The 23708-nt window shown below is 38.9% G+C and overlaps 1 protein-coding gene across 22 annotated transcripts in view; it reads left to right on the top strand.

Annotated features, from left to right (window-relative positions):
* The window catches only part of SIPA1L1 (signal induced proliferation associated 1 like 1), a 356060-nt gene that overhangs the window by 152806 nt on the left and 179546 nt on the right, over positions 1 to 23708 (top strand). For all 22 annotated transcript variants that reach the window (XR_004968051.1, XR_004968054.1, XR_004968055.1 and 19 more), the window contains one exon: positions 14734 to 14796. The gene's annotated coding sequence lies outside the window, so the exon portion shown is untranslated. The remainder of the gene's footprint in view (positions 1 to 14733; positions 14797 to 23708) is intronic.

Raw genomic sequence — 23708 nt, forward strand, 5'->3', positions numbered from 1 at the left:
CTCAAAAAGATTTTTTCAGTAAAAATACATTTTTAAAAAAATCAATAAAATATCCTTGGGTGAGGATTTAAAAAAAATTAATGTTTCAGAGAACTAAAATAAGGTGCTGGTAAGTCCTGTTACTAGTGATCTTGTTGGTTCAGAGAGAATTTTTTTTTTTATTTGTAATAATGTAAATCTACTTATGGTATAATATACTTCTTAGCTAATAAAATTTTATCACCTTTGTATTTTCATAAAACTCCAGCACTTAACATATTCTTTAATATGTTAAGGTTCTTTATGTTGCCTTTCCGTGTAGGCTATAATTTTCTTTAGGGCAGGCACTATTTATTTCTTCTAACATAAATTGTTGCTTATATTGAATCATCAGAGAATGTTTTTAAAAAGAATGAAAATCAATTAGCAAGTAAAAAAAATAAAAAGTTGCCGAAACCGGTTTGGCTCAGTGGATAGAGCGTTGACCTGCGGACTGAAGGGTCCCGGGTTCGATTCCGGTCAAGGGCATGTACCTAGGTTGCAGGCACATCCCCAGTAGGAGATGTGCAGGAGGCAGCTGATTGGTGTTTCTCTCTCATCGATGTTTCTGACTCTCTATCTCTCTCCCTTCCTCTCTGTAAAAAATCAAAATATATTTAAAAAAAATAAAAAATAAAAATAAAAAGTTGATTGTCTTCACATTTTATAGAAGACAGGGATAAAATCCTGGAAGTTGTGAATTTTGCTATATATTTCCCTTATACATAGGACAAAATTAGTTGCAATGGTTTGGGTGATGATCATGTAACATCTATCCTGTTGAAAAAATGTTCTTAATATATGTCAGTGTGATGAACTTTGTCTAAGTTTAGCCTCAAATGGTGTAGATAATATTGTTTAAAAATTGGAACATCTGGACTCATGTTTAATAGGTAGCTCATTTTATTCGAAGAACAGTGCTATGAAAGTGCTTTGTAAATTGCAAAGTTTTACAACTAGAAGGTTGTAAAGGAATTCTCTGGCATGGTACCTATTCTTTCTTTGATTCTGAACCCATGTTTAAATTAATAATGGCTTTTAAATGTTTTATGGGTAAATCACTGGCCTAACATAAGTTGATTGTGCTGAAGAAATATTTTAAGATGCGAATTTCATTGATTTTATTATCTTGTGCATAATTACAAGATACTGGGGTATAATAAATGTATTGGTTGGCAAGTTTGGTTTCCTTAGTTGTAAAACTTTTAAAAATGTGTAGTGAATTGCAGTTTAGAGGGCTAATTGTGATTATGCTAATTTCCAAAGGTGTTTGATGTTGTAAATGTTTCATTAAATATTTTTCTTTAAATTTTTATCTCCCTACATAACCCACTTGTTGAGGTTAAAGAACCAATGAAATTGCCAGTAAAAATTAATATGCATATATATATATTTAATGATTTTAGTAAACTATTTTGGAATAATTTTATATTTGCAAAAAACTTATAAAGATGTGAATATGCATTTTAAATTGTCCTAAGTGATAGTTCTTTATTTAGTATTTCTATTAATGTTTACTATTTTTAGTAAAAATACCTTTGCTTCTGATTTTTGTACAGTGGAAAAGATTTATGCTTTAGAGTATTATTATGTTTAAATGAAAGTATGCTAGTTTAGTTGTTCTTTGCCCTTAAATGTCCATTTTCCTGCACTGTAAAAATGGCTATCAACTATATGGAGAGCTGTGAAACAAATGTGTGTATATATGATTTGTGTTTTACACTTATGAGCATGAATAAACTATTGAATCAGGACCCCAGGGATCATTAAATTATAGAATCAGAAATCTGCCTGGAGAAATGCTCACAATTTTATGTTTTTATAAAATAAAGTAGTTTAAAATAGCATGTGCCAAATTTTTATTTCCCTCTATTCTCCTCTTTTCTATTGTAGTTGTATAGTAACATGAGAGTAGTTCGTAAGGACAGAGAGATACCACATTTTATTGAATTTAAGATGCTTTCAATTAATTGTAAGATATATCATTAATTTATATATCATTAAGAGAAAAGACCACAGCCTCTTAAAGTATGATAAGATGTCACTGATAATAAGATACATCCTGATTTCATAATTTCCGAATTTTCCATCTTTCTCTTTACTGAATGATTATTCACTCTCCTAGGTTGTTGCCTAAAAAAACGTTTCTCAACCCCGATTCTTCCCCGAACTCTAGTACATTTCTTTTTTCCCTCAGATTACCACTCGTTTCTTCTTTCCCAGCATTGCCTGACTCCCAGATACTTCTTCACCTCAGTTACTTATTAATCAATTCTTTGTGTAAGACTTAAGCCTCTGCCATTTTGCTGAAACTGCTGAGGTCCCCAGTAGCTTTCTAATTTTAGTTCACTTGTTAAACTTCTTACTGCTCTTACATTTGGTTCTCCCAGCTCTCTCCAGCCTCTCTCCTGAGCACTGCAGTTTTTGTCTCTGTGCCAATTTTATAATCCCGTGATGCAGATTTTCTTCCTATTTCATCTACGGTATTATTAAAAGAATATTAAAACATGAAAGAAATGCTCCATAAATGTATCATCCAGTTATCATTAATTATTTCCATTTTTTGCATATTCTCATCCTTGGCTTGACCACATGCAAGGACCCCTCCCTTCCTCCCTCCCTCCCTCCCTCCCTCCCTCCCTCCCTTCCTTCCTTCCTTCCTTCCTCCCTTCCTTTCTTTTTCGTTTCTGTCTTTCTTTTACCTAGTTTTAATTTTGGTAGGCATATTATTTTATTTTTTACCTTCACATGATAGCAATTATTTTCCCATGGTCCATATGACCTTTAATATTGTCACATTAAGGGGCAATAAATTATAGAGTTGATACACTATAATTTTCTATATAATATTTCTATTGTTGGAAAGTTGACTTGTTTCCAGATTCTTTGTCTTTTTTGTTTAATAATAACATTCTAACAGAGTATATTTTCATTCATATAACCAACCTTTTGCTTCCGTTGCATTTTTTACATAAAATCCATTTCTGGGAATGCCATAGATTACAAGGCTTTTGAACATTTTGCTAAACATTACCTGCTTTTAAAGATGTGAAACCAATTTATAGAGCCACAGGCAGTTTTAATTCCAGGCTTACCAGTGTCAAATGCACAAAAATTATTTTACTAATATAGTAAGTGTACAAGATACTACTTTTGTCAATTTGATAGTTCTAAAATGATGACTACTTCATTTTTGTTCTAATATTTATTTCTTTACTAATGAGGATAAACGTTTCCATTCTGTTTAACATTGAATTAATAGTTCCTTATGGATTCTATCTATGGTCTATATCATATTTATCTAATAATCTAATACAAAAGTCTTAACAAGGAAACCTGTGTAGGTTGTAGAATTTCTAAATTGACTTTTTTAAAACCAAATGTGCAGAGGGAGTCCTGCTTATTCACAGACTGGTGGCTTTTGCCACTGTGATGCTTTAAATTCTTATAAATCTCATGTTAAATGGACTTTTCCTTCTTCTCTTTACATAGAAATTTGGAGGAAAACCTGCTAACTTTTTCCCTTTGTTAACAGGCCAGTTTTCTTATTATGGTAGTGTAAGTGGTTCTCGTATATGCAACAATTTGAGGAAAATGTTGCTGAATTGTGCTTAATATTTTTTTCTTCCTTTGCTTTTTACTCGAAAATGCTTTTAACATATAGGATAAAATTTAAGTAATTTAATATTACATGATAATTACAGTCAATTAAAAAAAATGGCTTTCAAATAGTTGGTATATATAACATTTATGTTGACAGGAATTAGAGAGACATCTTTCTGAATTGACCTTAACTGATTGACGTGGAGTAGTTTCATGGGCAGTTTAGACGTGATTTTTTTGCTGTTTATTTAACCATGGACTCCAATCTCTTTTTACAGCCCCAATCTCACAATGAATGGATTTGAGCTGTAATCTGTACACCAACTTAATTGGTTTTAAAATCATTCTTGAACCTCTCACTCTTTGAACTTGCTCTTCCTTTTACTGACATGATGGCCATTTCCTAAAGGTCCATCTGTAGTTACCATCCCCTTTTATGCATTCTTTTTTTGTGAGCTCAACCTTCTTCTATTTTAGCATATTTCAAACCCACCTGAAACCACAAAACCATAACTCACGCCCTGGCTTCTCAAACCAGCTGTGTGTGTGTGTGTGTGTGTTTAAAAAACATATTTTTATTGATTGCAGAGAGAGGGAGAGAGATATAGAAACATCAATGATGAGAGACAATCATTGATCAGCTGCCCCCAGCATGCCCCCTACTGGGGATGGAGCCAGCAACCCAGGCATGTGCCCTGACTAGTAATCAAACTGTGACCTTGTGGTTCGTAGGTGAACGCTCAACCACTGAGCCAACAGCAGCCTGGCATCAGCCATGTTTTTAACTTTTCTGGAGTCTGTTGTTTGCAGCAGTTTCACAAGCTTAAGTGCCTGGCCAACAATGTAAGTGAGTAAAAGCAGGCCTGAGGGTAAGAAAAACTATTTTTCTACACTAAAAAAAACAACAGAGAGAGTAGAGTGATAAATGGCCATTGACATAGGCTCAGGGTCAGGAAGACAGTACTGGGGACCGTAGAGAGTGGGAGACTACAGGCCCCATCCAGGCTGTTTGGCTCCAGCCATGGTTGCTGTTTGGGAATATGGGCCGGAAGTTACCAGATCTCCAGAGAAGCTGTAAATCAGGACTTTGATGTTAAATATCCTGAATTTTAAGGGATGGTTTGAATTTTTGTAAAATATTGCATGGGCCAAAGAAAATATGCCAATGGACCAAGTTTAGTTTATAGGCTCTCAGTTTATTACCTCATCCTGTAAAGGCACTTTAAATTTTGTATATTAGCGTCAAGTACTCCTGTGTCTCCCATTCTTTCCTTTCGTTTCTGTGTTCACCTACTGGGACAGTGGTCGGCAAACTCATTAGTCAACAGAGCCAAATATCATCAGTACAACGATTGAAATTTCTTTTGAGAGCCAAATTTTTTAAACTTAAACTATATAGGTAGGTACATTGTTATTAACTTAATTAGGGTACTCCTAAGGCTTAGGAAGAGCCACACTCAAGGGGCCAAAGAGCCGCATGTGGCTCGCGAGCCGCAGTTTGCCTACCACAGTACTCGGAGAACCATTCACCCAGTTATTTCAGCTAGGGCCATCCAAATCATCATTGACATCTTTCTCCCTCATTACTTCTTATTTTGAGAGAGATCTGGATCAAAGAAAAAGCTTTTCATGAATGAAGGAAGATTTGAACATGTTTATAGGCAGAAGGGAAGAGGCCAAGGGAGAGGATAATGGACAGAGCTCTGTGTCCACCTGGGATGGGATTCAGGATGTGGGATCCAGCTGCTCCCTCCATGATCCGATGCTGACCTACCCTTCATAGTTTATTTCCCAATAATCTGATTTTAACCCCAAAATAATTATCTTTTTTTTGTGGATGTCATATTTCCTTGAAATTCTTGAGGAACTTTATTATACTTTAAAACATGTTCTTTGTTTTCCCATATTCTTATTTTTCTTAGGCATTCTTGAATTTGATACTCCTTTCTATGTTGATTTTCATAGAGTGGGTGTGTGGGGGAGGTAAATCTTTCCTCTACCCTCCTAGGCTCTCTGGCATAGATTAACAGGAGAATAGCCTACAATTAAAAACAATAACAAAAACAAGAAACCCATGTACATGGGAGATTTCTCAGGAAAATAAGACACACAAAAAAACAGGCCTAAGTGTGTATGTATTGGTTTGAACAAAGAATGTCATTGTGAGAAAGTAAAATCTATGGGAGGTTAAAGGAAGATAACAGCATTATTTATAGCTTTGTTTGCACAGCTTATTCTCAACCTCAACTCCCTGTCCCTGGTCATCAGAGTTCTTTCCCCCCAGGTGCAGGGAGAGCGTCTTCCAAATGGGAGTTTTATCTTCTGTTTTCTGGAAGGAAAGGGAGGTTAGAGTGCCTTTATGCCCCTGTTGTTTTTTAAGTCCCTTATTAGGTCAAAATAATACTCCAAATCCCCATGTTTGAGGGTGTCATGTTCTAAACCTCTTGGATTTTTTTTTTTTTTGAATCCTCACCCGAGAATATTTTTCCCATTGATTTTTAGAGGGAGTGAAAGGGGAGTAGGGAGAGAGGGAGGGAGGGAGGAAGACAGAGACAGAGAGAGATTGATTGGTTACCTTCTGCATGCACCCCAGGGCTGGGGATCGAACCTGCAACTCAGGTACTTTTCTTGACTCTGAATCAAATCTGAAACCCTTAGGTTCGAAGGCCAACACTCTAACCCAGGGTGGGCAAACTTTTTGACTCGAGGGCCACAATGGGTTCTTAAACTGGACCGGAGGGCCGGAACAAAGGCATGGATGAAGTGTTTGTGTGAACTAATATAAATTCAAAGTAAACATCATTACATAAAAGGGTACGGCCTTTTTTTTTTTTAGTTTTATTCATTTAAAACGGGCCGGATCCGGCCCACGGCTGCTCTAACCACTGAGCAAACAGTCCAGGGCACCCCTTTGATTTCTTTATTGTAGATTTATTTGTAGCAAATGATACAACCAAAAGGTTGAATTCTGTGTTATAGAGATTCTGTTCACCTGTAGCACCTGTGGGCTTTGATTTATAGGAGCCTTGACAGGGGCAAGCCATGTTGGGTAGGGTGGATTTTCCCATTGCATGTGTGGGGTCCTTGCCTTCTGAGTGCAGGTAGACTGTAAGTAATAAGTTACTTGGGACATGGTCCAGTTTCTCTAGTCCCAGGGATCACTCTGGTATTTCTCATGGCTTTAATCTAGGGCTAATGCCACCCACAGCTTCTCATGGACAGAGAAGGGGTTGACATGGTGTCATGGTTTTCAGTTACCTGGTTCATCATCCACAGTATGCTGCTTCTCCCAGAATCTGCTGACCCAGTTTTGGTTTTTTTCTAGGTTCTGCCAGGAAAACTTTTTTTGAGATCTAGCCTCTTATTTCCAAGGGGTTGCTGGTCTTTCAGGTCTTTTGAGTTTTGTCTTCAATCTGTATGCTTTCTGTTTCTTAGAATTTATCAGTGCTCTAGTCTGTTGATGTCATCTCTACTAGGATTTCCTGTACTTCTGTGAATTTTTGTATATTTTTTATTTCTTATTAAATTTCATGAAATAGGAGGGGGGCTGAAGGTAAATTTGTGGGGTGTTAACAGTTTTGACCCAGTAATCTTTTCTTTTTATACAGTTTTGCTTTTTCTATTTTTGCTCATGCTGTTTTCCTTTAATCCCCTCTCTATATGTACAGATCTGAAATTTGCCATTTACTTTTTTTAAAATGTTTTTTGTTATTATTATTACTAGAGGCCCGGTGCACAAAAATTTGTGCACTTGGGGGGGGGGGCAGTGGGGAAGGTCCCTCAGCCCGGCCTGTGCCCATTTGCAGTCCAGGACCCCTTGGGGGATGTCCACCTGTCGACTTAGGCCCACTCCCCGGGGAATCAGGCCTAAGCTTGCAGTCAGACATCCTTCTGGCAGCCAGGGAGCCCTCGGGGGATGTCCGACTAAAGGCTTAGGCCCCCCAGGGAGCTATGATGAGGACGCTGGGGTGACAGAGGAGCCACACTGTCCCGCCCCGCCGCCCTGGGTTGGGTCACACACGGGATGCCGGGGCGGGCTGGCCGATCACTGCCCCCCCACCCGGCTGCCCTGGGTCAGGTCACACACGGGACGCCCGGGCAAGCCGGCTGATCGCTGCTGCCCCGCCCGGCTGCCCAGGGTTGGGTCGCACACGGGACGCCCGGATGGCGGTCGGGCGGGCCGGCCGATTGCTGCTGCACCGCCTGGCCGCCCCGGGTCGGGTCACACACGGGACGCCTGCTACCCCGGGTCACAGATAGTAGGCCCGGATGGTGGCAGGGCAGGCGGGATGGCGTGTCCCGACCAATCACCTCGGGTGGCAAATAGCAGGCCTGGATGGCGGTGGGGCAGGCAGGATGGCGCTGACCTGCCCTGCCTTCAGTATGCAAATTAGCCGCCATCTTTGTTGGTGGTTAGTTTGCATATCACACTGATTAGCCAGTAGGAGGCGTAGCGAAGGTATGGTCAATTACCATGTTTGTCTATTATTAGATAGGATTGATTTCAGAGAGGAAGGGAGAGGGAGAGAGATATGGAAATATCAACCATGAGAAAGAATCATTGATCAGCTGCCTCCTGCACGACCTCTCCTGGAGATCAAGCCTGCAACCCGGGCATGTGCCCTTGACTGGAATCGAAACCAGGACCCTTTAGTCCACAGGCCGATGCTCTATCCACTGAGCCAAACCATTTAGGGCTGCCATTTACTTTTGATACATCTGTGACATTGTTCATGAGATTTTTTGGCTTGGAATGTTTTTGCCCCGTTGTTCTGCCTGGGAAATGCTATTAGGGAAGCACAAAGCTCAGTAGCTTAAGTCAAGGCCTGTGTTCAAAATTGGGTTCCACTGCTACTAGTAGCTGTGTCACCTTGTGGAATTATGTCTCTAGCTCTTCCATCCCTCCTGAGAATTATGGGTAATAATAGCATCTGCCACTTAATATTTTTGCAAATAATCAGATAGGATAGTCAAGTTAAAACACCTGGGACATAGTAAGTCCTGAAACATTGTTAGCTTAAAAAGTTTAGATGCGCCGAAACTGGTTTGGCTCAGTGGATAGAGCGTCGGCCTGCGGACTGAAAGGTCCCAGGTTCGATTCTGGTCAAGGGCATGTACCTGGGTTGTGGGCACATCCCCGGTGGGGGATGTGCAGGAGGCGGCTGGTCGATGTTTCTCTCTCATCGATGTTTCTGACTCTCTATCTCTCTCCCTTTCTCTCTGTAAAAAATCAATAAAATATATAAAAAAATAAAAAATAAATAAAAAAAGTTTAGATGCATTAAGTTCTTACCTGGGCAACTCCACCCTCTTTGCTTTGCCTGATTTCCTTCCAGCCCTCCTCTTCCTTTTATCCAGACCCCAAGTTAGAACTAATATTGCCCTGCTCTTCCCTCAGCATTTTAAAAGCTGTAGTAGTGCACATCTCACAGTTTACTTTTATTTTAGTTAGTCGGGGGGTATCTCAGTCATTAGGTATGCTTTTTTGGTAGGCGCATGATGCCTTTCCCCCCAGGTGAATGGAATTAAATTAAGGCATTTCTTTCCTTATTTGACTTTAAATATAAAAACCTTTAAAACTCACAGTGGGTTTCCTATTTTGCCTGGTGTATCAGTACAGGTTCTCTAGAGAAACAGAACCAGTAGAAATACATAAGCTGATGCTCAAGTCTTGAATGAGAATTTCTCCTTTAGGGAACCTAGTCTTTGATATTAAGGCCTTCAACTGATTGGATGAGGCCCACCCAAAGTATTGAGGGTAATCTCCTTTACTAAAATGTCAAATGATTATAGCTGTTTTTTTCAGCAATACCTAGATTAGTATTTGATTAAATAACTGAGTACTGTAGCCTAGCTAACTTAACACATAAACTAACCACCACACCTACTGTTTAGGCTTACCCAGTGTAGAAAGACACTATCTGATTGGTTAACTATTATAACAATAAATTTTAGGCCGTAGATACTGATGTCATCGAACATCCAATTGAATATTCATGCATCTAGTTCTTAACAACAGTGTTGTTTTTAGTGTATGGTGATGGTGAGGTTTGTGCATGTTTATCCAGCTTGTCTGAGAAGTATGTTCTCCCCATTTTGAGTAAATATGACAGTTATGATTTGAGCCTGTTTCCTTCATGCTTATTTTCAGTGAAAAGATTTGTATATTGGCTAGATTTCAAAAATTTTGTAAAGAACCTGGTTATTTAGAATTCAGGCCAAGTGCACAGTTGTTACTGTATAGGAAAGCAAACACTGCCTTCTGATTATTCAAGTGTGCTCTGAGAAAAAAAGGAATGGAGAATTTGTGTAGTGAAACTATGGCTTAATAAATTCAATGACTGTTAGGTTGATGCACTTATTACATACCATCAAGAATGAAAACTAATGGTTCCCCTGACATATCCCTAGTATATTCCATTGCAGTTCATTTCTTCTGTTAACCTGTATAACTGCTTCTTATGTAAGTAAAGATTGTCACCTCTGCTTAAAGTAGAACTCTGTTCTATGGACCACAGAACTGCTCTTTTTAAACTAGTGCTGTTAGAAAGCAAACAAAATGAATTAGAGCTGAATCAGCTAGAACTGTCACTTGATGTCTATGTAATTTCCCATCTGTTGTAAAGATTTCGTACATACTCCCACCATATAAAATATGGACCACGATCTAAATTCTGAACACTATTTTATAACATTTAAAATAAAGAAAAATAGATTGTACCTTTGCTGCCAATGTAAATACGTAGCTTATACTTTTCCCAGTTGTTAAAATTTGCTAGTCTTACTATATGATGTAAAGAACGTTTTGCTTTGAGGGTGATTGGTAGACTCCTGAGTGCTCTTCATCCTGACTTTGGCTGGGTCAGTTAGCAATGGTGACACCACAGCTGATCATTATCAGAGGGCCATACAACTGTGAGCAGTGTTTTGTTTTTAATCCAGTTTTACTGATTTGAAAAGTTGTTTAATTTTTTGGTAGAAAGTTATATATATAAATAAATATAAAAAAACATATATTTTGTCACTCCTCACCAAATGATGTTTTTTCCATTGCTTCTTCCGAGAGAGTGGAAAGGAGGGGAGAAGAGAGGGATGGGTGAGGGGGGTGGAGAAAAAGAGAGGGAAGAGAGAGAAACAGAAATGTCAATGTGAGAGACACATCAACTGATTGCCTCCCACATGTGCCCTGACCTGGGATGGGGAGTGAACCCTGCAACCCAGGTACATGCCCTTGACCAGGAATCAAACCTGCAACCCATCTGTGCGTGGACCAATGCTCTAACCAATGAGGACACTGGCCAGGGCTAAAACAAATATATTTTTAAAATGAATCCACAACACAATTGGTGTGAACCTAAGAGAAGCAATCACACCTGTGGTGGTTGCTGACTGACTAATAACAGACTTTTTCTTTCCTCTTTTGCTCTTTATTTCACTCATGATATAAGCTCATAGTTACAGAATGTGAATCCATATAATGTGATGCCCATGATCTTGTTGTTTCTGGAATTTTCATATTTTCTGCCTCTCCTAATATGTTTGTGCCCAACCCTCGTAATTAAGTGGCTTCCTATTATCCCTGGAAAGTTCCAATTAAATTTTAGACACAGTATAGCAGGGGTGGGGAACCTTTTTTCTGCCAAGGACCATTTGGGTATTTAGAACATGATTCACGGGCCATACAAAATTATCAGCTTTAAAATTGGCCTGCTATATTTGGTCAGACATTTAATTAACTCACCCCTAATGCCCTGGCAGGGCCAGACCAAATGATTTCACAGGCCTTATACCAGCCGTGGGCAAACTACGGCCTGCAGGCCGGATCCGGCCCGTTTGAAATGAATAAAACTAAAAAAAAAAAAGACCGTACCCTTTTATGTAATGATGTTTACTTTGAATTTATATTAGTTCACACAAACACTCCATCCATGCTTTTGTTCCAGCGCTCCAGTCCAGTTTAAGAACCCATTGTGGCCCTCGAGTCAAAAAGTTTGCCCACCCCTTCCTTATACGGTCCTTAGGTTGGATGTTCCCCACCACTGGTATAGAGGGACAAGATAACACCAAGGTAGAGACATGGTTTAAAATATGCAGGCCTAGAAAGTCAAGACTAATGTCATCTGCCAGGGTTGCTTCCTCATTTGAAAAGTTAAAACTTCCTACCCACTTATCTGTTAGATTGGAAGCAATTGTGATACTGAAAAGAAATCCCTTCATCAGCCTTTGAAGAACGAAGTCAGCTTTTAAAATGTCATAATTTTTGTCCAAAAGGCAAGCCCATTGACCTTCCAAATTGTGTTTCTAAGCTGTTTTTGTTACCCTCGTTTCTTTATGGGATATTCAGCTGAGTATGTTAAAATGTAGGGGCTTATTTCCACCAGTCTCTTCGTCCACCATCTGTTACTTTCCCCGCTCCCTCAGGGTTGCATTCTGCTCCTGACACTCCTGTGTGTTCCATCTGATCACCACTCTTCTCCAAAGCCCCACCTGGGACTCAGAGCAGAGGTTGAGCTACACTGCAGACATCACCTTCAGCAAAGGGAGGCTTCATGGCTCTGCTTTGTGAGGACACAGAGCTTGCTGGTGCATCAGTGTTTGATGTCCAGGGAGAATGAGCTATGAGAAAGCAGCCACTTATAGAATTGGCCCATGTTCTTTGTTTAAAAAAATTAAAATGTCTTACTTTTTATTCAAGCATAAAGATAAGTGAATCATAAGTGAACGCTTTGATGAATTTTCTCATATTGAGCATAGTCATGAAACCACCACTCAAATCAGAGAATCCAATATCACTAGTCCACCAAAATTCCCCCTTCCACCTCCTCCTGGTCTCTACCATCCCCCCACACTCAGAGGTAACTGTTACCTCATGAACTTGTTGTCTCTGGAATTTTTGTAAAAAGTAGTTTTACCTACTTTGAACTTTACTAAGATGGCATCATACAGTTTTGTATTTTCTCAGATATCTGGCTTTTTTGTTTCAGCATTATGTTTGTGAGATTCATTTGTGTTGTTGCATTCTTTATAGTTCATTCATGTTCATTACTGTATAGCACTCAGACTGCAGCCTGTGCTGGCTGCCTGATTTTTTAAATAAGGCTTGATTGGAACACAGACCCACCCATTCATTTCCGTGTGTCTGGGGCTGTTTTCCCATTCCAAAGGCAAAGTCCAGCAGTTGCAACAGGGCATAGAGACCTTATGGCCTGCAAAGCCAAAAAATACTTGCTATCTGGCCCTTTTCAGAAAACGCTGACTGACCCCTGCTGTATAGTATTCAGTTGTATGAATACGCCACAGTTTATTTGTTACTGAGTTTTGTCTTTGAATATTATTGTATGTGTGTCTGGGACGATGTGTCTGTATGTGCATTCCTGGTAGGCATTTCCCTAGCAGTGGAATTGCTGGGCCACAGTGTAAATCTGTGCTCCGCCTTATTAGATATTGAGGAACAGTTGTCTAGTCCTCACTCCCACCAGCAGTGCATGAGAGCTGAATTGCTCCAGGTCCTAAGACTTGTGTCCTCAGATCTTCATTTTTAGTCATTTAGTCATTTTTAGTCAGTATGTAATTTTATGTCACTGTGGTTTTAATGTGTATTTTCTTGGTAAATGATTGAGATTGAGCACCTCTTCCTATGCTTATTGTCACTTGGATATCTTGTTTGGGTGCTCTGTCTTTTTCTTATTGTTTTATGTGAATTCTGTGTGTATTCTATATGAGTCCTTTGAAGACATCTTCTTTCATGATGAGACTTGCACCCTTATTTTTTAAGGTGTTTTTTATTCTATCTTTCTGAACCTGTAGGGGATCAGGATATGTACCCCACAATATGCCAATGGTGGCATATTTTGAACTGAAGGAAATTGAGCAATAGCAGACACAGGAAGACCTGTCTTCCCCCATCTGCCTAAAAGCAGGGCATAAGTTTCCATTTTTAAAGGTGCACCCATCTTCCAGCCAGAAAGAGGAAAAAGATTTTTATCACCAGAAATTAGTCTTCATAACAGATCTTACTAACCAATTCTTATCTGCCATACATTTTTTTTCTTAGTCATATTTCTACAATTTATCATCCTTAAGAATCCAAACCTTTTCCTTTGTTTAGTCACTTCTCTAAAATGCATCGCCCTTTGTTAAAATGGTATGTAAGTTCCATAACTGCCTCTTTGGCATTTTACTTCTTTTCTGTGATATCCTCCTGCATATAAAAATATTAGCATCAATAAAGAAATATATGCCTTTCCTCCTATTAATTTCTTTTTATCAGTTTACTTTGCATGTGCCCAGGAACTGAACATGAGAGGGCAGAGGAAGTTTTTTGTCTCCTGCAAACACGGAGGCAAGTGAAACTAGACGGGGTATTATTTGTAGATACAGGGACAGTAGCTGTCCTCAGCCTTGTCAAGGCACACTATCCCCAGGAAGTACCACAGCATCAATAGATTTCTAATAAGTCCTGCTTAATTAAGAGTGTGATTTGCTATATTGTTATTTGTCCTGGGGTCTTTTGTCTTTCACTTATGAATATTAAAAGCCATTCTAGGGTCTTAGAGTCCTCAATTCTGTGGGTATGTTTCTTTAGCATTCCATATCCATGCTGAATATTCAAAGATTTTATTAGGATGCAGTGTGAAATATTTGAACCAGAAATGTGTATTATTTTGAGGACTATTATTTCTTAAGATCCCTGAGTTTAGAAATTTAGAATTTGAAGCTGATTAACTTAATTTTAGGTTGCATCAAATGGAATAGAGTGGATATGTGTTGTAGGACTAGACTGTATGATTCTTTTGGTCAATTTAGTAATTCTGCTTTTGTTTCAATTTTATAAATAGCATTGCAGGGCAGTATTACTTGATTAAAATGTATTTTGTGTGTTTGTTTTGGTGGTCTACAGATGATTTGATCTTGAAAATACTTAGAGATACCCTAATATTACAGACATTTTCTCTTAATTTAAGTACAGCTGCATACTTTAAAAAGGCTGGTTTGCTTTCAGAAAAAAAGATAAAAAGTTTTTTATGCAACTGTTTTATCTTGGTGAAATTTCTTTTGTACTTTATTTTTTATTTTTATACCATTTTTAACTTTTTATTTCTCTTTTTTCAGGTTATACATTATTTCTGTGGATGCTAATTGTCTAAATTTCTGTAGCCATGGCACAAGACTATAGTAAGTACTATACCATTCATCCTATGATATACCTGCTTTAAATGTGTTGACTTTGTCTTCAAATTTCTCATTGGAGCAGTGGAAATATAGAAGCCAAGTTTTTAAAATTGACTTTTCTCAAAGGGGTCAATTCATGTCTTCATCTGCTTCTTGAGTCTTTAGCCATCCATATATATAACTTCGTGTCATGACAATCTTACTCAGGTTATTCTGTAAATATTAGCAGAATGCATATTGGGGCTGGAGCCATGTCATGTATCCTACAGATCCCCCCTGTCATGAGCTGAGCAACTGACTGCAGCTCTAGGGTGGGCCCAGGGATTAGGGGCAACCCTCTCTCTGCTTTGTCCATGATCGAACCATCGCTGACAAAACATCAACTACTGTTGGGCATTACCTGGCCAGAAAGATGGTTTCAGGAATGGGCCGGTAATCCCATTCTAGCCTATGAGACTCCAAGGTAGGCTTGCCAGGAACTTGTGGCAGAAATTTTCTGATAAACAGAGTACAGGGAGAGCCTGCCTCTCTTCTGGATGTTTGGTGCCAGTGTGAGGTCTGATGTGTCTGCAGCTTGAGCAAGAAGCCACACAGAGTGGAGGACAGAGAAGCCAGTCCCGGAGCCTGTCTCTCCACCGGAAGTCCAAGCTGTTGAGCCAATACATTTCCTTTCTGTTTAAGCCCGTTTTCATTGGGAGCCAAACATCCCAAGTGATTCACTTAATCTCCATTTATTTTTAGTAATCCATTAGTTTCTCCCTGGGGAATGTGGCAGTAATTGCAAAGTGAGGCACATGGTACCATTAAGTTAAACTGGCAGAGTGTGCTGGTGTGTTGGTGGCACCCTCTTCACACTTAACAGTTAACAGGTAGTGATTTCGTATTCAAAGACAGGAGGATAAAATATATCACTTTTAGATTCCCCCCCTCCTCCTGAAGGTTTTGCCTTTTAATCAACCCAGTTTGTTTACCAATTCTTTGGAGCAGTTAAAAACCCAGGGTAAGCCTCCAAACCGCAGCGCCATTTCTCTGCCTCTGAGGAACCACCATCCTGGTTTTGGTCTTTATTCTCCTTGTGCATATGTTTGTCCTTTTACCACACATGTGTCGTATGGTTTTTTGCATGCTTTTAACTTCAGGCAATGTAGACACTATGTCTATTTATTGTTCAGAATCTCAGTTTAGAATAAATCCAGGATCAGGGAAAGAGGCTGTAAATTAGTTCTCAGATACTTCGCCAAAGATTGATTACTAGGCATCCTAGTGATCTGAACTTTTAAGTGGTTGATGCATTTAATCAACATGCTGACAGCCTCTTAACTTAGGCAATAGTCTGGTGCTTGGTTACCTTCTGAGTTCACTTTCTGTACCTGGTCCTGCAGTCCTGTGCAGGTTTGGTACCTGCAGGACACTCAGACCAACTGTGTCATCAATGAGCTTTTCAGAATGTGTTCGTTCCTTTTTTATTTAAATAGCTCTATTCATCCTATGGTCAGTATGCTTGCTTTTGGGATACGTAGGTAAATCTGGGCATTTTTCTATACTCTGACAATTAGCTGTCACACTTAAAGAACTTACTTCTGTGTTTTCTAAATTTGTCAGTCTGTCCCTTGTGCTGCTAGCAGCAGTTATAAAAGAGGCATCCACTCCAATGAATAGACTGTGCAGCATGGCACCTGGAAACATAGTACTGTGAGGGAGGAAAAAAATTATTTTTCTTCTACCCCTCTAAGCTCTTCTGATCAAATTCCCAAAGCAAACAGTGTCCAGCCAGTAAAGTTTCCTGGCTGGCTCGCCAAAACCCTTTTAAGTTCTTCTAGCTGGACTAATTAATTAACATGGACAAATTAACAGGAGAAAATGACCAAATTTATTACATATGCACCTACAGGGGTTCCATATGAATATGAGACCTGAGGACAGATCAAGCAGTTAAGGCTGGTAAGCCACCTTGGGGGATGGGAAATGGGGCGTGGGGTTGTGGTTTAGGACTTCAAAGGGCAGGAAGGTAATTCACATGGAGATAGAAAAGCAAATATTTGATAAGTAAATGTTTGCTGGACCATCCTTAACAGGACACAGAGGACTTTGATCAAAAGGGCCTGGCTAGGTTCCTCCCTATTACACACTACTGATGTTAAACTGCAGTTATCTGTGATGACATCTCCCTTCGTTTAGGTCCTCTAAATTATTTTTAGGCAGTTAGGGGGAAGGTTAAAGGTTTTTCTTCAGTCTTCTGTTTCTTAAAAAAATAAATAATCAGCTTCAAATAATCAGTATTCTAAAAGGCATGTTTTGGGGTGGCAAACTATGCTTTCCCCTTTCTCCCAGTCACTTGCGAACCTCAGAAGTGACTGGGGTTCTCAGTATCTCAGTCCCTTGCGAACCTCAGAAATCTATTCTGTGCTGTTTATTTCCGTTTGTGCCCCAGTGTGAGCCTTGGAGATAATTTTTATCATTCTTGTCTGAAATGTATCTTAGATCATTTAACTTCTGCATTCAGAGAGCTCTATTTCTCTCAATATCAATGTCTGTCTCTCTCTCTCTCTCTCTCTCTCTCTCTCTCTCTCTCTCTCTCTCTCTCTCTCATCTTATTACCCCTTGTTCTTGTTTGGAATGTTGTTGTTAGACCTGGAAACTGAATAGTCCTTTCCATTTAGAGATAATTAATTCTTTCGGTTGGGGAACAGAATTACTGATAAAGTGCCAGAGAAAGATTGATGACAATCATAAGAGGATTTCTTTCCTTTTTACTTTCAGGGTTATCTTTGCTTAAATGTTTACCATGTGAACAAAAGGTAAACGCAAAAGAGTTTTACCCCTTAATTCATCTATATTGTATCTATATTACAGGAAGGAAAACAGTAACATCTTTTGTTGAAATTTAGGTTTTTTGTGTGCTTGTGCATGTTTTTTGTTTTGGTTATAAGAATGTGTTCTTGTTTTAATTTTATTTAAATGTAACTATCTTTAGGTTTTTTTTCCTTCATTGTGGACCGAGGCTCTTAAATTAAAATGGTGCCACTGTTAGAAGATTATAGCCATCAAGTTGAAACACCTAATCAATGAGGCCCCTATGAAAAGAGCTACTAAGTCTCTCCCCTTGGGATATGGTCAGTTTTCAAGATAGTATGTCATTTTGTACATCAGGCCAAACACAGACACAAGAAATGTAAAATATCCTATAATATGTCTTATATCCGTTTTCTTGTTTTAAAAACTTTAATGTTATGAGTACTTTTAAAGGGAAAAAGCCTATTGAAAATTTTATTTAAAAAAAATTAATTCAGGGCCCTGACCTGTAGCTCAGTTGATTAGATTATTGTCCATCCCTATGTGCCAAGGTTTCGGGTTTGATCTCCAGGTGGGGAACATACAAGAAGCAGCTAATGAATGCATAAAGAAGTGGAACAAGTTGTTGTTCCTCCCTCCCTCCCTCTGTAAAAAAAAAAAAAAAAAAAAATTAAAAAAAATCAATTTTTTGTTTCTTGTGGAATGACATCTTCTTACTTATTTTCTACATAAGAGATTTGTAGACTTGGCTTGTTTTTATACCTCAAAATGAAATGGTGCCTTTGTGGGGGATGGCCCACTGGGCTGAGGGGACGTGTAGACAGTGACTCAGATCTGTAATTAGGTCCTGCTCTCCAAACCCTTGTTGACTTGAAAGTGCTGGCCATAGACCATTTAGTCTGGGAAAGTAATACATGAATCATCTAAATTGGCACAAATTATCTGGAATGCTATTAAACGCTTTCTCCTCTCTATTCTCATTGAGGGAATTAGAAAGGGAGTCTTGTTCTTTGAGTTTTAAAGTATCCTAGAGGGCAAAGATACATCCCTGAGAGCACATGCCTTCCCTAGATAGAATGCAAAGCAGAATGTCTGACGTTGGTAAAGCAGTTCCGATTTTGTGGGTCTGTGTTACAGCATTCCTCCCGCTTTCTATCCTTTCCTTTGTGAAGAAGGTGGTAACTGTTGCCTGTCTTCTAGCTCCAGTTCTCTCACCCCTACCCCACCCTGTTCTCTCAGAAAGGGAAACCCAGGGGCTGCTTGTCCCTGGAGCCTCAGCTTAACCCCATATTGGAGGTAGGAGGAAGTTCTAAAAGTTTATATTGTATCTGTTTTGCTTACTCTAACTTGTCCTATCCATCATCATCTCTCACAGTTAGGATGGAATTTTGATATGCTTTTCTTCCCTTTCTCAAAATGATGGGTCAACAGATGTATCGAGACCTGTTAGGCACCTGGCAATGAAGTGGTTGGAAGTTAATTTTTTGTCTTCACTAAATAGTAACTTGACTTTGTTTCCATTTATTTTATAACAAAACTTTAAAATAATCATACACATTCTGAAGTGGAGGACATTTATAAGTCATTTAGGAATAAAGATAAAGACTATTCTTAGATAGAAAGTGAACCTTTTAATTAGTTTTTTTTTTCTTTTGGGTTTTCTCTGATGGTGCATTAAGGGTCCTGCCCAGTACTTATTATCTTACTGTGCCTGAGAGAGAGAGAGAGAGAGAGAGAGAGAGAGAGAGAGAGAGAGAGAGAGAGAAACAACAACAAGCAGTTTTATCCAGTTTGTAAGAAACACACCAGCTTTTCAGCTTGTAATGTGAGTTGTCTTTTTATCCGTGGGTAACTGTGTCTCTTCATATTGGAGTATGTGTGAGTGGGCATGGCAGAGGAATGCATCTTTTGATGGCAAGAAGGAAGCCATAGCTGGCTGTGTAATTTTGTGTTTTGCAGGCGTAACTACTGTTTTGTGTCTGTGGTTGGGTGTGCATGAGCCTGTGAATTAGGTTGTCTTCATCCGTGGCAGTGCTGTGTGTTACACATTATCATGTTCACTTTGGAGCTGTTAAGACTCAGGCGTTCAGATTATAACATTGTTAGCAGACTGCTGAGTTCAGTTGAAAGATTTTAGAGTGAGTTTCTAAGAAACTAATCGGTGAAATATTTCATATCAGCGAATACACTTGATAAAATTCCTTTATTACGTGGTTAGTTACGCTCTTTTTTCTTGATATAAATCACCAAGATCTTCAAATTAGCGATTTATGAGCTGCTATTCACTAAGAACTGTGATCCTGTTTGTCTAAGGACTTGTTTAGTTTCCAATTATTCTTTTCACTTGGTCTCTTTGCAATTAGGAGCCCAAACACCATGCTTTAGCACCAAATACAAATCGCCCAACCTTATTATCCTTAGTTTGCATATTGTATAAATAATTGGGTCATTAGCCACACCTAAACAGAGGAGTGTGAAAGCTTTTACCTTTAGTGGGTGTTTAACACCACTTTAGGGCAGCGGTTCTCAACCTGTGGGTCGCGACCCCTTTGACGGTCGAACAACCCTTTCACAGGGGTCACCTAAGACCATCGTGCATATCAGATATTTACATTATGATTCATAAAGTAGCAACATTACAGTTATGAAGTAGCAACGAAAATAATTTTATGTTTGGGTTACAACATGAGGAACTGTATTTAAAGGGCCAGAAGGTTAAGAACCACTGCTTTAGGGCTTCTGGATTACTGTGTGAGTTATTTCTCCCATGGCAGCCAGTGTCCATTGCTAATGGGTGCAGTGACTGTGAGACCTCAGTCAGGAATTCTGAAGTTCTAATGAGGTGAAAAATATCTAAGAGTTTCACCTTCCATTGCATGGCATCCCCTCAGTATCAGATGTCTTCTAACTCTGGAAATGAAATCTCAGTTTCTGAATGAATGCTAATCTCTGATGAGAGCTTCCCACCCTCACTTGTTTATTTTTTTAAATTCTTGTCAAATCAATAAAATATCGTTAGTCTGGTCTGTAGGGTTAGGTGCCCCCTCTGTAATCTGAAGTGCTCTGATAAAACAATGTGTGAAGATAGACCAGCTGTCTCTATTGCTGTCTGAATAGTTGGCCCCATCTCTAAAATTTGGTATCTCCATTGTATAATTACATAATGGCCTTGTTTTAAAGATGGAAACGCCAGTATATATCCATTCACTCTGCAAGAGTATAGAGCTTGTTGGTTGTAAAGATTCAGACCAACATCCAGCAATTAAATTATCCTTTAATTGTATTTTGCTCAGCATTTGGAATAACATCCATTCAGTTGTATTTGCTTGAAGCATCAAGAAAATCTCAGTTAACACTCTTTCTTCCAGCAAAATCTATAATAATAAAAGTGTAATATGCTAATTAGACCGGACATCCTCCGGACAACCTTCCAGACGAAGCTGGGGCTGTGAGGGAAGCTCGGGTCTCAGGTGCCTGCCAGCAGCTGGCCAGAGGGAAGCCCGGGTCCCGGGTGCCAGAGAGAAGCTGGTGCCGGCAGCTGGGGGAAGGAAGGCCTACTCTTGCACGAATTTTGTGCATCAGGCCTCGAGTAACTTCTATAAAAATGATACATACTTGTGAAAATGTAGGAAAGCAGATAAGCATAAAGATGAAAATAAAAACCACCTGCAATTTTACCATCCAGAGTGGCTATTATTAACATTGGCTGATAATGTGTTCTCACAGAACACAGAGCATTTCATTAAGAAACACCTCACACCAACTGTCCATAAAGGGACTGACTGAGGTGATGGTCCCCAGAAACTCACCTACTTATATGATGTGTGTTAAAGTTAATATCTTCTAAGTTACAAGTATTTCTTTCTACAGGTTGATATCTCATCATAGGATAAGGAGAGAGTCTCTTTAAAGAGAAGCTGGACTCTGGCCTATTCTGATGATTTTTTTTCCCCATTTGTTAATTATCATTTTTTAAAATAAAATTTATTGGGGTGACATTGATCAACATGATCATACAGGTTTCAGATGTGGGTTTCTATGTTACAAGATCTGTATATTACACTGTGTTCCCACCACCCAAAGTCGAATCTTCTCCCATCACCATATATTAGGATCCCTTTCACCCCCCACCCCCTTCGCTCTGGCAATCACCACACCGCTGTTTGTGTCTGAGTTTTGGGTCATGTTTTCTTATCCACTCAGTTACCCTATGTCTTTTGATTGGGGCATTTAATCTATTTACCTTTAAAGTTATAATTGATAGATACTTGTTTGTCGCCATTTTTATTCTTTACCTCTGTGTTCCTTCTTTGTTTCTTATTTCTTTATTATTTTTTTTATAGCAGACCCTTTAGCATTTCTTGCATTGCTGGTTTGGTGGTAATAAACTCCCATAATCCTTTTTTGTCTGTGAAGCTCTTGATTTCACCCTCAATTTTGATTGATAGCCTTGCTGGGTACAGTATTCTTGGATTCAGACCCTTCCTTTGCATGACTTTGTAAATTTCATTGCATTCCCTTCTTGCCTGATGTGTTTCTGTTGAGAAATCGGTCGCTAGTCTGATGGGGGATCCTTTGTAAGTAACTTTCTGTCTCTCTCTGGTTGCTTTTAAGATTCTTGCTTTGTCGTTGGTGTTTGCCAATTTAATTATAATGTGCCTTGGCATTGGTCTTTTGGGGTTCATTTTGTTTGGGACTCTGAGCTTCTTGGATTTGTGTGAGTTTTTTCTTCCCTATATCAGGGAAGTTTTCTGTCATTATTTTTTCAAACACGTTTTCTATTCCTTGCTCAGTTTCTTCTCCTTCTGGCACCCATATTATGCGAATGTTGTTTCGTTTTGTGTTGTCCCAAAGTTCTCTTAGGCTCTCCTCCTGCTTTTTAATTTTTTTTCTAGAAGCTGCTCTGCTTGGGTATTTTTTCCTACCTTGTCTTCTAGCTCACTGATGCGGTCCTCTGCTTTTTCTAGTCTACTCTTGATGCTTTCTATTGAGTTCTTTATAGCAGTGATGTCATTTTTCATTTCTTCTTGGTTCTTCTTCATTTCCTCTTGGTTCTTACACATATTGTTGAATTTGTCTTCCATTCTTTTCATCCACCTTATGACCATTTCTCTGAATTCTTTCTCTGACAGGTTGCTTGCCTCCATTGCCTCCATTTCGTTTACTTCCTTTTCTGGTGATGGCTGTTTTTCTTTCATATGCGGGCTGTTTCTTTGTCTCCCCATGATCTCTCTTTTCCAGGTGTTTTGTTATGTAGTTCTCTCTCTGCTGCATTGATTTAAAGGCACAAAATACAACACAACAAGGCACAATGGACAAGGCACTGAACACAAATGTATTCACGATACTAATAACCCCAAATAAAGGTGACCACCAGATCAAAGAGAATTAGGGGATAAAGAAAGAAGAGAGAAAAAAAGAGAAAAAGAAAAAAAAGGAGTGCAAAAATGAAATTGGGGAAAGGAAAAAAAAAGAGAGAAAAGAAAGAGAATGAAATAGAAGAGGGGAAGAAACTATTTATATGGGGAGAAAACTCCAATAGAACAGCCACTAATCCCAACAAATTCCAGCAACAGTTCCCTGGAGATGAATGCAAACTACATACAACAACTAATATCAAGCGAGGTGAGGGAAAACAGAAGCAAAAAAATAACTGGGGAAAAAAACCAACAGAAAAAGAAAAAGCAAAACAATCTCACAAACAAGCATAAAAAAAAACCCCAATATACTCAACAATCAAGCAAACAACAACAAAATGACAGAGAGAAAAAAAAACGTTGGATAGTGAAGAAAGAGAAGAGAGAGGTGTATATGGATTTAGAGCCGGAGATTGGTAATTAGATATATAAGTAGGGTGAAATTTTAACAGGGGGTAAAAATAAGGAATAGGGAAAATCTAAAGCAGGGATAGGGTAAGAGAAACAGGACAACAAAAGGAGAAAAATGAGGAAGAGAGTTTTGGCATAAAGGTAACGTTGAGGTAGAGTAAAAGGATGCTAAAGGAAAGATGAAAATAGAATGTAGAACACTAATCCCAAAATATTCACCTTAACAAGACATGACCCAAAGGGAACAAAGCATGAATGTACTCATGGCACCGATAACCCCAATATAAGCAACCA

The sequence above is a fragment of the Myotis myotis genome, unplaced genomic scaffold (assembly GCF_014108235.1).
Source record: "Myotis myotis isolate mMyoMyo1 unplaced genomic scaffold, mMyoMyo1.p scaffold_m19_p_1, whole genome shotgun sequence".
Lineage (NCBI taxonomy): Eukaryota > Metazoa > Chordata > Mammalia > Chiroptera > Vespertilionidae > Myotis > Myotis myotis.